Here is a 14,698-nt window from a genome sequence, read left to right as displayed (position 1 = left end):
CCCTTCCTCTGTGACTACCAGTATTTGTAATAACTCACTCATTTAAAAAAATCATGTCTTGGAGTTCCCGTTGTAGCTTAGCGGAAACGAATCCCACTAGGAACCATGAGGTGGCAGGTTTGATCCCTGGCGTTGCTCAGTGGGCTAAGGATCCTCCACTGCCATGAGCTGTGGGGTAGGTAGCAGATGCGGCTCAGATCCAGCGTTGCTGTGGCTGTGGTGTAGGCCAGCAGCTGTAGCTCCAATTTGACCCCTAGCCTGGGAACCTCCATATGCTGCAGGTGTGGCCCTAAAACACAAAATCAAGAAAAAAAAAAAAAAATCACATCTTCACAATAGCTATAATTTTCCTAGCACTTCAGTTTCCATCCCTTAGTTACCTGATTATCCCCAACGACTTTGTGAGATGGCCAAGGTGGATATTTTTTTTAATTAATGATTTTTATTTTTTCCATTATAGTTGGTTTCAAGGTGGATATTTTTATTTCCATTTTACAGATGAAGAAAATAGGGGCCTGAAGTGAAGCAACTTGCCATGACAGAAGCCTGAATCTTGTTACCCACCTGGCATTCCAAAACAGCATTTCTCAGCACCAGAACTACCAACATTTTGAGCCAAATAATTCTTTTCTATAGGGGCTGCACCAGGCATTGTAGGATGGTGAGCAGCATTCTTGGCTTCTACCCACTGGGTGCCAGTAACACTGCCTCCTTTCACCACCACCCCCACTACTCCTCCTGAAGTTGTAACAACCAAAAATGTCTCCAGAAACTGCAAATACCTCCTTGGGTGCAAAACCATGCCCAGCTGAGGAACACCGATCTAAAAGAATCTGCAAGATTCTTGCTGGCATCTCGATTCTATGCTAAGGCTCCACAGAACAATGGGCGATGATAATTCACAGATCATCAGATGCTGCTTGCTCAGCAAGATTCAGTTAATTAATCAATTCCCTTACCACTTAAAACATTTTTTTTTAATGGGGAAACGAATAAGAAAATTTTCCTCAAATAAATACTGATATCTCAGATGATAAATCTTCCATAAGTATGATATTATCTCATTAGAACAGAAAAGGTACGTACATCATAAAAATATATGAAATAATGTATGTTTAGAGGGGAGAAAACACCTAACAGAAGAGTTGGAAAACAGATTTTGGTCTTTGTTAATAAACCTTATTAATGCAGTAATACTTTAGTGTTCCCCCTATAAAAACGGAAATAAACCTACACATTCTCAATGCTTTCTTCAGCTGGGTTTCTGTCCAAATATATGCGTTCCTCTCCTCTCCTCAGAAGAAACTGAGTGAAAACTTTGAAACATTATTAGAATTTGTGGTCTGCAGTTGAAACCACTAGTATTTGTGAACCCAGAATCTCGACTGGCAGACCTCACAATCCCATTTAGAAGTACTCAGTTTAAATTTCTTATTTAATCTGAGACTCTTCTCCTACAAAAGCAACTCCGCCCTCAAAATTCCTTACTTTCACCAGCTTTTTAGCAAATGCCCGAATTGAAAACATGCAACCTAATTCCCCTTAACACCTTAAATCTGTAAAGAGTAGGTACCAATTGATCAGAGAGGTAATTACAAGTACACATAGAGCATTAGCCAAATTGATATTAAGGCAATCTAAATTACAGCCAATCGAAATGTAGTTATATTTGGAAAATGTCTGAATTAGTTTATCTGTGTATGCATAATTTCTTCACCCTCTATCATCATTTCCCAATAATAGTAAGTAATTAATACATTGTGGAATGGAGAAAGTATTTAAACTGGCCTTACTGGCTATTTAAACTGGCTTTTTATGGAGTGTCACACTGCAATACTAGTATTTAAAAAAAACATGTTTGTAGCTATTTAGAGAAACGATACGGCATTAGTGCTTAGTTAATATGATACGCAGGGTTAAGAGGCTGTGATTATTCCTACTCATAATGTCCACAATGACACAGGTATGATGCACTTACGTCTTTAAATGTGATCTGGATCTATACATAGGAGACATTTTCTCCATATCACAATGCATATTGTACCCAAAGTGTCTGGTACCCTCGCAGTCTCCATTAACCTTCACCACAAAGTACAAAAGAACACATTGATCCTTCAATAAAAACAACTCCCTGGTCTTGAAAAACATCAGTCACCCAAAGCAAAAGCCAGAAACGACACAAAATGGAGTTTTGGAAAGGGAGGAACAAAGATTTAATCAATATTAAATGCTCATCTTAACATTTTTTTCCACTGGGTATAGGCCTGTAACTGAATTTTCTAAAAAGGAAATTAAAATTTAAAAAAGCCAACATTCCATGACCACGGCTAATTGTTTCTGCATTATAATCATGCCTTAACAATGCCAGACTTTTAATGCTTTCCTCCTCCAAAAAAAACGACAATTTTATACAGCTATAAATTCCTGTCACTGAGAGAAAAACCCTGGACTCTTTAAAAAAAAAAAATATATATATATCTCCAACCAGGCAGAAGACAGCTCAGAACCAGGTACAAAGAGAAGTGGTACGGAGGACGGGATCCTTTTCCCCACGGCACACAGGAATTCAGAGAATATACAATTATACCAAAAAAAAAAAAAAAAAAATGGGCACCAACACCTGGCAATAATCATAGCCTTTATTTAGTCCCTTAAAGAAGTTCCTTTAGGGGAAACACACATCTAAGGAGCCCACATCCCTGGAACCTAGAGGAGTGACTTGAGAGGGGTGTTTATTAATCCTGCAAAAGCGACATCTCCCTTTCATGCTTGGCGACCGCACGCGGATGGGGTCTGAGGAGTTCGCCAAGGAACCAGAGATCAGCCCCAGTTCGGGCTAACCAGTCCCTTTACAGTCGGATTCACAATTCCCCGAGTGGCTCTGTTCCTCTTCCCTGGCGACACCCAGGGTGCGACTTTCGCACTTTTCGCTGGATGCCTAGGGCCAGAGTCCCAACGGAACCAACAAGGGGAGGGGGCGTTTCCTGAGTCCCTTACACGCCCCCTGCCCCAAATAGGGCCCCAAATCCCAGAAACTTTCCCTCGCCTAGATGGCAAGGAAGCCAAATGCCTAAGACCCCGAGCCTCGGTCCAGAGGCCTGAAAAATCCTCCTCCCGGCACCCCCCCCCCCCCCCGCTCCCCGGCAATTCTGCCAAAGGGCTGGCGGTCAAGTTCACCGCGCAACAGCGAGGGACGTCAAACCTCAAGCCAGCGCCTGTATCTCAGGGTGGTATAAACAGGATGTCAGCGCGTTTCAGGCTTGTTTATGAAAACTTGGCGTGCGCTCTGGAGGAGGGGGCGGCAAACCTTAACCTTTCCCCTTAGGGCCTGGTAGTCCTGGCCCCTAACCTCCCCGCCGCCGGACGGCTCCGTTTGGCTGGAAATCCCCCGCCTTCCCCGCCCGCCCCCGCTCGCCCCCACCCCTGCCGGGCCGGGCCCGGCCCCCGGATCCGGCGCCGCGCTCACAGAGCGACCCGGGGTGAGCGGCGCGCGAGGCCCGACAGCCGCGGCCGCGTCTCCCGCAAGCGCCGGGCTCCGCGCCCCTCTTCTTGTCGCCCGCGGCCGCCGCAGGCTCCTCCACCTCCACTCAGTGACACTCACCACTTCCGTGTGCGCCTGGGCTGGGAGAGCTCCGGGTCGCTGCGCCGGTCGGGGTCCGGCCGCCCGCTCCCTAAGTGGCCAGCCCCGCAGGGCCCCGGCGTGCACGCGCCGGGGGCTGAGAAGGGGGCGCGGGGCGCGTTATCAGATCTGGGACACGGGCCGGGGTAGTCCGCCGCAGCTCGCTACTCCGCGGCCGCCGCGGCCTGCGCAAGGCGACGCACCCGCCTCCCGCCCCGCCCCGCGGCTCGCCCCCGCCTACCCCGCGGCCAGTCCCGCCTCCTCGTGACGTCACACGCGGCAGCCCCGGAAAGAGGGGCGGGGACCGCGGAGGAGGCGGTGGCACAGCCACCAGCCCCGGTCCAGGAGCCAGCGCCTCCTGCCTTCCCGCCCCGCCCCCACCTGGCTTCGCTCACGCCCTCGCCCTTCAGTCGCTTGCTTCTTTTTAACACGGTCTCCTAGGAACACCCATATAGGGATGACGGGTCTGCGAGCCCAGAAGATGAAACGGTCAGGATGTGGCCATAGGTGGACCCCTCCCGAGTTTGGAGTGCCCTCCACCACATGTTAGTGCGCCGAGATTCATTTCTCACAGTTCTCTGACCCCTGTTCCCACCGAGTGAGAGGCCGAGCTTGTGGAGCACGAGACTAACATGAACTTAACGAGAAATAAATCTAACAATGTTGACAAGTCACTTTGGGTCCTACCCATTCTGTATTTAAAGGTCTCAAAATAAAAAAATTTTTCATACATAGTAATAAAAGCATTTGTTGATATTTAATGTGGGTCTAGCGATTTTCGGGTTTTTTTTTTTTACCAAATCCCTTAAAATGGGTTTTATCTTCATTTTATCCATGAGGAAACAAATTAAGTCTTCTTAGTCAACGTCACACCCCAGCCAGGATTCATACCCCATAGGCAGTCTACAGCTAAATCATGATTTTACTTCCTAAATAGGTCTCCAGTCCACTTGTTTCTCTTAAGTGTTTCAACAACATGAGCCTAGCTGCCACCATCTCTCATCTGAAAGAGCATAAACATCTCTTAAATTGTCACTCTGTATTTAATCCAGTCTCCAGTTAATTCTACACTGTGAGCTTTGAAAATTTCATGTGTTCCATTCACTCCCATGCTTAAAATACTCCAGTACCTTCTCTCCAGAAATCTTTGGATGAGAATCTGCCTAGGCAGATTCATTCAGATGCATGGTCAGACCTCTGCAGCTCAGCTCACTGCGCAGTTAGGCTTCCCCATATGCCCTGATTCCACTAACCCTGCAGGAGGATTCCTGCCTGAAGGCATGGGAGTTACTGCAGCTTACTTCATTCCGAGCAAGTGCTCATGTGGTGGTGCAGGTGCGTGAAAAGAGCATTTGACTGGAGTTCTGGGTTTTAGGTCTAGCTCCCTCCATTAACCACTTGTGTTACCCTAAACAACTCACAGTTTGCGGATAAGAGCTAAGGGGCAGACTACCCAATCTCCAGGGTGGCCTTCTAGAAGGGGATAGCAGAGCTAACAGAGAATACAAGAGAATCAGGTGGCAAGATGGGGCCAGCTGCCTACCTTGTAAGTAAGTGTTTGAGTGCAAGTCTGGCCTCACCTGCCACACGGGGCTCTTTGCATCATTTTCTTCACCTGTTCAATTGGGACAATACCTTCCTCACAGAGATTATGCTGAAAGTGAACTAAGATAAAGCAGGCCAGACACACATGGTAGGCTTGGTTATTCATCGAAATCTTTTTTTTCTTTTTCTCAAACTGGGCCTTAAAAGAACAGGTGGGAATGATATGAGTGGACAGAGAAACAGGAAAGAATCGTATTTCAGGGAAGGCAAAAAGCACAGAAAAAGGAAAGCCAGAAAAGCTGCCATGAACCCGTTGTGCTCATGAACAAATCTGGGAGTTCCTGTCGTGGCGCAGTGGTTAACGAATCCGACTAGAAACCATGAGGTGGCAGGTTCGATCCCTGGCCTCGCTCATTGGTTTCAAGATCCATTGTTGCCCTGAGCTGTGGTGTAGTTCGCAGAGGCGGTTCAGATCCCGTGTTGCTGTGGCTCTGGTGAAGGCCAGCGGCTACAGCTCCCATTAGACCCCTAGTCTGGGAACCTCCAGATGCCGTGGGTGTGGCCCTAGAAAAGACAAAAAGACAAAAAAAAAAAAAAAAAAAAAAAAAAAATCTGGTTGCTCTGCGGCATTCATGAAGTGAAGGAAAGCGGACATTGATTGAGTTCAGATTCATTCCCCATACCAGGCATTGCACTGGGTCCTGAGGATTCCAACCAACCAACCAACAAAAAACAATTCCTGATGTTACCAAACCAGGTCAGGTTCATTTGTGGGCAGCTCAGCAAGCCAGATGTTGAGGCACCAAGGTGTGCAACAGAGAAAGGGTTCATTCACAAGACAGCAGAGCAAGAAGATGGAAGAACAAATCTCATTTCGGCCTCCCAAAGGGGCGGTGCGGGGGAACTTTAAGGGCAAAAGAAGCAGGGTGGTTTTAGGAGTGAGGAAAGGTGATTGGAGGAAGGGAAAAGGTGACGAAATCAAGTTCTGCACAAAAACATGCTTCTTCATGGGATGCATGTTCAAAAAATTGAGGCACTTGGCATGATCGGAGGGTAGCGGTTTTGGCCCTCTGACGTCAAAAGGTCTTTTACTGGTCACTTGCAGAAGCCCAGATTTAAGCTGGTAGTCTCAGCCAGCAGGAGCTCAAACTAGACACAGCTGCCTCCAAGTTCCTGGAAAACAACCGCAAACATCTTATGGTTTATTTGCAACAAAATAATTAAAGCTTACTCAGTGAAGGCAAGCTACAAGAAACAGGTTTTTTAAGCCAACTGTAAAACAAGCGCAAGAATTTGTCAGTCAGTTTCTGGTGGCCCTCTGGGGCACAGTTTCACTGATCTCTAGATGCTCACAGTGGAGTGGAGGGGACAGATAGGCAACAATCCGGGATGATTCATGCTCTTCTAAAAGCAATCAGGAGAAGAACCATGTAGCTTAGCCTGAAGAAATCAAAAAGAAAAGAAGCCGATAAGTCACAGGAGCCAGGGAAAAAGTGGCACATTCAGGAAATAGGAAGTATGTGCTGTGTGACTGGAGAATAAGAAAAAAAGGAGTCTTGTGTGAAAACTTTTGCCTAAAAGAAAAAGTGTGTTTCTTGAGGTATTTAAGCAGGTTTTTATTTTAGAAGGATCACTTGAGGAGTTCCCGTCGTGGCTCAGTGGTTAACGAATCCGACTAGGAACCATGAAGTTGCGGGTTCGATTCCTGGCCTTGCTCAGTGGGTTAAGGATCCAGCATTGCCGTGAGCTGTGGTGTAGGTTGCAGACGCGGCTCGGTTCCCACGTTGCTGTGGCTCTGGTGTAGGCCGGTGGCTACAGCTCTGATTGGACCCCTAGCCTGGGAACCTCCATATGCCGCAGGTGCAGCCCTAGAAATACCAAAAAAAAAAAAAAAAAAGGATCCCTTGAGGGCAGGATTTCTCAACCTCAGCACTACTGACATTGGGGGCCATAAAATGGTTATGGGGGGCGCGAAGGTAGCGTTGCTGTAGGATATTTAGCAACATCATGTCTTCTAATCCCTAGATGCCAGCAGCAACCCCCCTGTTCCTCCTCCACTCTCCCCTACTCCTTTTTTTTTTTTTTTTTTTTTTTGTCTTTTTGCCTTTTCTAGGGCAGCTCCCGCGGCATATGGAGGTTCACAGGCTAGGGGTCGAATTGGAGCTGTAGCCACCAGCCTACGCCAGAGCCACAGCAACGTGGGATCCTTAACCCAACAAGCAAGGCCAGGGATCGAAACCTCAACCCTGTGGTTCCTAGTCAGATTTGTTAACCACTGCGCCACAACGGGAACTCCACTCTCCCCTACTCTTTAGTCCCCGTCTGGTCCAGCTGCAACAACCAAAATATCCTTAGACAATGCCAGATGTCCCTTGGAGGACAAAAAACATCCTCTTTGAGAACCATGAGTCTAAGGATTATGGGGACGATGGATTGCAGGGCAAGGAGATTGATCATATAACACGGTAGAGCTGTGGGCTACGAGTGGTGAGACCAATATCGTGGGCAGTGGACCAGAAAGGGAAACTGGGAAGCTGTGAAAAACCTGAAGAGATGGACTAGACAGTGAGTGGTGACTGATCGGATCTGGGTTCTGAGGCCGAGGAAGGAATCTCACATGATTCCCAAATCTCTAAATTAGTCAATCAGCTGACCAAGGATGCCACCAACTAAACTGGATGAGGAATTCAATTTTATGTCCTTAAAAAGTTTTTAAAAGTTACAGAGAACATACAGGAGGGAGAGAGAGAGAGAACAGTGTAAAAGGAGGAATAAAGCTGTTTCCTTCTGACATGTACTATGTAGCAAGAAACCTACAAACTGCTACAAATATTCATCTAAATTGAACGAAAGCAAATGTAATGAAGTAGAGGCCTCTTATTAGGAAATTCTCTTAAAAAAAAATATCCTGCCAGCAAATATACATCCCATAGGTTTCACACATAAATGTTCATCTAAAGAGCATTTGCAGAGTTCCCGTTGTGACTCAGCAATAACAAACCCAACTACCATCCATGAGGATGAGCGTTCAACCCCTGGCCTCACTCCGTGGATGAAGGATCTGGCCTGGCTGTGACCTGTGGCGTAGGCCTGCAGCTGCAGCTTCAATTAGACCCCTAGCCTGGGAACTTCCACATGCTGTGGGTGTGGCCCTAGAAAAGGCAAAAAGACAAAAAAAAAAAAAAGAGAAAAAACTAAAATACCATTGTACACATCATAAAACTCAATTATAAAAAGTTGAAAACCAAAAAAGAGAAGCAAAATCACCTCTAATCTTGCAACTCTAATATAAACAAGTTCATAAAATTATATATTTTCTTGTTATTTTGTCACTGTGTTAATAGAATCATGATGTACACATAATGTTATAAATGTTTCCTTAAGCTTAATTTATAAGCATTTCCTATTACTACAAAAGTTTTATAAGTAATGAATTTCTTCATGCAAATAACCTAAATAATAAATATATAATATTTAAATCTCTCTTAGGAGAGATTCACAAATATGGGGTTACTGAGTCAAATGGGCTGTATAATTTTTGGATTCCCGATTCACAGATTCATATTGGTAAGTCCCTTTCCGAGAAGTTTCCACAAACTTACATTGCCCTAACAAATTTGCACAATATTAGGTTTAAAAGTGGACATTATAACATTCTAAATGGTTTACACCTTTAATGTTTTTAAAATGTAACATTTTAATTTTACATTTCCATGAGTATTGTTAAAGAGATTAATAACTTTCCATAGGCTTTCTCACTAGTTTCTGTTTTTCATTTTTCTTTTAATTAATCAGTATGTATGCTGGGGCAGGTGGGGGAAATACTGTCTTTGTTCTTTGTCCACTATTGGGGTCATGGTATTTTCCATTGATTTATAATAAAAATACCTTTAATAAAGCTAGCAATAATTTTCCTATCATACCTTTGATATATATTTTTCCAGTATACTATTTGCTTTTTTAAAAAACTCTGCTTGTAAAAGTTTTCCATTTTCTTGTAATCAAGCATGTTGAATTGTTGTGGGTTTTTGGTTTGCTGTCTGTTTGCACTGTGATTTCATCTGTGATTTTTTTTTAGGAAATCATTCCCTCTTTTTAGGTTAGATAAATGAATACAACAAATATTTGGTGAGTACACTATGTACCAGGCACTATTCTGTACTGCAAATACAGCAGTGAAATGAGACAGAAATGAGTGAAATGAGTCATATAGTGATACATGCTAAGAGAAAAAAAACACATTTAAGGGATAGAAACAGGGAAAATGGCGTAAATATTCATTCTACATTACTTTAGGTCTTATGCAGCTAAATGTTTTAAATATCCAATACTTAAACCATCTAAAATTCCAATGGAGGCTCTGAAGTGTCTAAAGTACTATTTCTTATTTTACAATCAAGACTGTCATTTACAGGAGTTCCTGCTGTGGTGCAGTGGGTTAAGCTTCATTTGCTGCAGAGATACAGGTTCAATCCCCAGCCCTAGGCAGCAGGTTAACATATCCGGCACTGCCACAACTGTGGCATAGGTTGAAGCTACAGCTTAGATTTAATCCTTGGCTCAGGAATTTCCATATGCAGCAGGTGTGGCCAAAAAACAAACAAACAAAAAAACCCTGTAATTTACACTAAAAACGCAATATTCAATACATGTTCACTTTCAATCTCTCTCCCTCATCCCAATCTCCCAAAAAAGGAAAAGGAAAATTAAATGTTAAATCTTTAACCTCAAAACTAAACCCAGATGGTAACTGGACAGGTGTTTTTCTATATGGTCACTGATGCACTGAATTGGGCTCCATCTATGAGGGGGAAACGATTGCACTTATAAGAACGAGATCCTTTCCCATTGCTTGGTTCCGTGAAGACAGCAGGCCTTTGAAAATACTTACTCATGGGAGTTCCCATCGTGGCTCAGTGGAAACAAATCTGACTAAGAACCATGAGGTTGCAGGTTCAACCTCTGGCCTTGCTCAGTGGGTTCAGGATCTGGCGTGGCCGTGAGCTGTGGTGTAGTTCGCAGATGCAGCTCAGATTCCACCTTGCTGTGGCTCTGGTGTAGGCTGGTGGCTACAGCTCCGATTCAACCCTAGCCTGGGAACCTCCATATGCTGTGGATGCGGCCCTAGAAAAGACCAAAAAAAAAAAAAAAAAAAGAAAAGAAAAGAAAATACTCACAAGGACAGACTCAAAAGAAAAAAAGTCTGATTAAATATAATGAGAAGGACCCGTAAGCACTCTGATATCAGAGCATGGATTCTGAATCATAATTCTGAATATTGTGTCTTGATCAACAATCCAGGGACCCTGAATGTCCCGGTCACTGAAGAATCCCCAGCACCTAGTGTAATGCATGGCCTATAGTAAAAACGCAATGAGCATTTACTGAATAAATGGAAAAAAATGCAACAAGAAGGAAAAGAAAAGTGTATAATTTCTTACTTAGAAGGAATCATGCATAACATGAAGTAAAAGATTGATAGAAATTTGCTAAATGTATAATTTAACAAAAAAAGATGAAAGCAAATGAATCATGTATGTATGCTTATGACTACCACTTGAAAACTTTTTCAGACTAAAATTACTGACGGGAGTTCCTCCTGTGGCTCAGCAGGTTAAGAACTCAACATAAGGAGTTCCCGTCATGGCGCAGTGGTTAACGAATCCGACTAGGAACCATGAGGTTGCGGGTTCGATCCCTGCCCTTTCTCAGTGGGTTAATGATCCGGCGTTGCCGTGAGCTGTGGTATAGGTCGCAGACATGGCTCGGATCCCGCGTTGCTGTGGCTGTGATGTAGTCTGGCAGCTACAGCTCCAATTCGATCCCTAGCCTGGGAACCTCCATATGCCATGGGAGTGGCCCAAGAAAAGGCAAAAAGACAAAAAAAAAAAAAAAAAAAAAAAAAAAACTCAACATAAAATCTGTGAGGATGTGGGTTCGATCCCTGGCCTCCTTCAGTGGGTTAAGGATCTGGCGTTGCCATGAACCATGGCATAGGTCACAGTAGCTATGGCTGCGATGTAGGCTGGCAGCTGCAACCATGATTCAACCCCTAGCCTGGGAACTTCTATATGCTGCAGGTGTGACAGTAAAAAGGGGGAAAAAAAAAAAGAAAGAAAGAAAAGAAAATTACTGAGGGGAGACTGTCCAGAATAGAACTTGGATGCCTTAAGGCGTCTGATACAGTATTGGCTCTGCCCTCAAACTACTGCTTGAGATAAACCTTGATCTGATTTGAGCTCCCCCAGCCCACTGCTGTAAGACATGAGGTACTTCTTCCTCAGATACTTCAACTCTTGTAAGATGTCAACTCGGCCCAAATGTCCCGTGGCCTCATAATAAATTTGAGTTTGGAGTAACACGGCCCTAAATTTGAACTTCCGCTAAGCTCTGCCACATCCTAGCTGTGTGCCCCAGGCAAGTTCCTAAATTAATCCTTAGTTTCCTCACATGTAAAACTGGAATAATACTACCCAGCCCATTTGCCTCAATAAATGATTATGAAGATTAGGTAAGACGGTATATACAAACTCACTATTCCAACTATATTACAATGCATGGATTGCACTTAGCTAGTTACTAGCTGGGGAGCATACATTAGTTTATGTTCATCAACAGATGAATGGATAAAGATGTGGTATATCTATATCAATATACACAAATGGAATATTACTCATCCATTAACAAGAATGAAATAATGCCATTCTAGAGATTATCACAGTTAGTGAAGTAAGTCAGACAGAGAAAGACAACTACTACATGATATCACTTATATGTGGAATCTACAAAACAGTACAAATGAATTTATTCACAAAACAGAAAGATTCACAGACATAGAAAAAAAACTTATGGTTACCAAAGGGGAAGTCAGGGGAAAGATAAATTGGGAATAGTGGTTAACAGATGCAAACTATCACATATAAAATAAACAACCCCATCAAATTACCCATGACATTTTTCACAGAACTACAAGAAACAATCCAAAAATTTATATGGAACCATAAAAGACTCTGATTTGCCAAAGCAATCCCAATGAACAAAAACGAAGCAGGAGGCATAACTCTCTCAGACTTCAGGCAATATTACAAAGCCACAGTCATCAAGACAGTGTGGTACTGGTACCAAAACAGACATATAGACCAGTGGAACAGAATAGAGAACCCAGAAATAAACCCAGACACCTATGGTCAATTAATCTTCAACAAAGGAGGCAAGAATATAAAATAGGAGAAAGACAGTCCTTTCAGCAAGTGGTGCTGGGAAAACTGGACAGCTGCATGTAAATCAATGAAACGAGAACACACCTTTACACCATGCACACAAATAAACTCAAAATGGCTTAAAGACTTAAATATAAGACACCATCAAACTCCTGGAAAGAGAACATAGGCAAAGCATTCTCTGACATCAACCTTACAACCTTACAAATGTTTTCTCAGGTCAGTCTCCCAAGGCAACAGAAATAAAAGCAAAAATAAACCAATAGGACCTATCAAACTGACGAGCTTTTGCAAGGCAAAGGAAACCATAAAAAAAAAAAAAAAAAAAAGACAACCTACAGAATGGGAGAAAATTTCAAAAGATGCAACTGACAAGGACTTAATCTCTAAAATATATAAACAACTTATACAACTCAACAGCAAAAGAGCCAACAACCCAATGGAAAAATGCGCAAAAGACCTGAATAGACACTTCTCCAAGGAAAATATACAGATGGCCAACAAGAACACAAAAAAATGCTCAACATCACCAATTATTAGAAAAATGCAAATTAAAACTACTATGAGGTTCCACCTCACACCAGTCAGAATGGCCATCATTAGTAAGTCCACAAATAACAAATGCTGGAGGGGATGTGGGAAAAAGGGAACCCTCCTGCACTGTTGGTGGGAATGTAGGCTGATACAACCACTACTGAAAACAATATGGAGATACCTTAGAAAACTATACATGGAACTACTATATGCCCCAGCAATCCCACTCTTGGGCATATATCTGGACAAAATGTTCCTTGAAAAAGACACATGCACCCACATGTTCATTGCAGCACTATTCACAAGAGCCAAGACATGGAAACAACCTAAATGTCCATTGACAGATGAATGGATTAAGAAGACATGGTATATGCACAAAAATAAACTCAAAATGGCTGAAAGACTTAAATATACAACAGGACACCATCAAACTCCTAGAAGAAAACATAGGCAAAACACTCTCTGACATCAACATCATGAATATTTTCTCAGGGCAGTCTCCCAAAGCAATAGAAATTAGAGCAAAAATAAACCCATGGGACCTCATCAAACTGAAAAGCTTTTGCACAGCAAAGGAAACCCAAAAGAAAACAGAAAGACAACTTACAGAATGGGAGAAAACAGTTTCAAATGATGCAACTGACAAGGGCTTAATCTCTAGAATATATAAACAACTTATACAACCCAACAGCAAAAAAAGCAATCAATCAATGGAAAAATGGGCAAAAGACCTGAATAGACATTTCTCCAAAGAAGATATACAGATGGCCAACAAACACATGAAAAAATGCTCAACATCGCTGATTATAAGAGAAATGCAAATCAAAACTACCATGAGATATCACCTCACACCAGTCAGAATGGCCATCATTAATAAATCCACAAATAACAAGTGCTGGAGGGGCTGTGGAGAAAAGGGAACCCTCCTGCACTGCTGGTGGGAATGTAAACTGGTACAGCCACTATGGAGAACAATTTGGAGATACCTTAGAAATCTATACATAGAACTTCCATATGACCCCGCAATCCCACTCCTGGGCATCTATCCGGACAAAACTCTACTTAAAACAGACACGTGCACCCGCATGTTCATTGCAGCACTATTCACAATAGCCAGGACATGGAAACAACCCAAATGTCCATCGACAGATGATTGGATTCGGAAGCTGTGGTATATATACACAATGGAATACTACTCAGCCATAAAAAAGAATGACATAATGCCATTTGCAGCAACATGGATGGAACGAGAGAATCTCATACTGAGTGAAATGAGCCAGAAAGACAAAGACAAATACCATATGATATCACTCATAACTGGAATCTAATATCCAGCACAAATGAACATCTCCTCAGAAAAGAAAATCATGGACTTGGAGAAGAGACTTGTGGCTGCCTGATGGGAGGGGGAGGGAGTAGGAGGGATGGGGAGCTTGGGCTTATCAGACACAACTTAGAATAGATTCACAAGGAGATCCTGCTGAATAGCATTGAGAACTTTGTCTAGATACTCATGTTGCAACAGAAGAAAGGGTGGGGGAAAAATATAATTGTAATGTATACATGTAAGGATAACCTGATCCCCTTGCTGTACAGTGGGAAAATAAAAAAAAAAAAAAAAAAGAAGACATGGTATATATACACAGTGGAATACTACTCAGCCATAAAAAAGAACGTCATAATGCCATTTGCAGCAACATGGATGGAACTAGAGACTCTCATACTAAGTGAAGTAAGTCAGAAAGAGAAAGACAAATACCATATGATATCATATATCCAG

General features: G+C 43.0%; 1 protein-coding gene across 8 annotated transcripts in view; it reads right to left on the bottom strand.

The window, feature by feature from the left end:
* JAK1 (Janus kinase 1) overlaps positions 1–14,698 on the bottom strand; it is a 246,024-nt gene that overhangs the window by 134,438 nt on the left and 96,888 nt on the right. For 2 of the 8 annotated variants that reach the window (NM_001434996.1, NM_214114.2), the window contains 1 exon segment: positions 3,602–3,856. The exons of 2 other annotated variants lie outside the window; for them this stretch is intronic. The gene's annotated coding sequence lies outside the window, so the exon portion shown is untranslated. 8 annotated transcript variants of the gene reach the window in all.

This window comes from Sus scrofa, chromosome 6 (genome assembly GCF_054392235.1).
Source record: "Sus scrofa isolate SSC_HxYL_T2T_F1_AM1 chromosome 6, Sscrofa_HxYL_maternal_Yorkshire_Landrace_v2.0, whole genome shotgun sequence".
Taxonomy (NCBI): domain Eukaryota; kingdom Metazoa; phylum Chordata; class Mammalia; order Artiodactyla; family Suidae; genus Sus; species Sus scrofa.
This window is presented reverse-complemented; position numbering and strand designations above follow the sequence as displayed.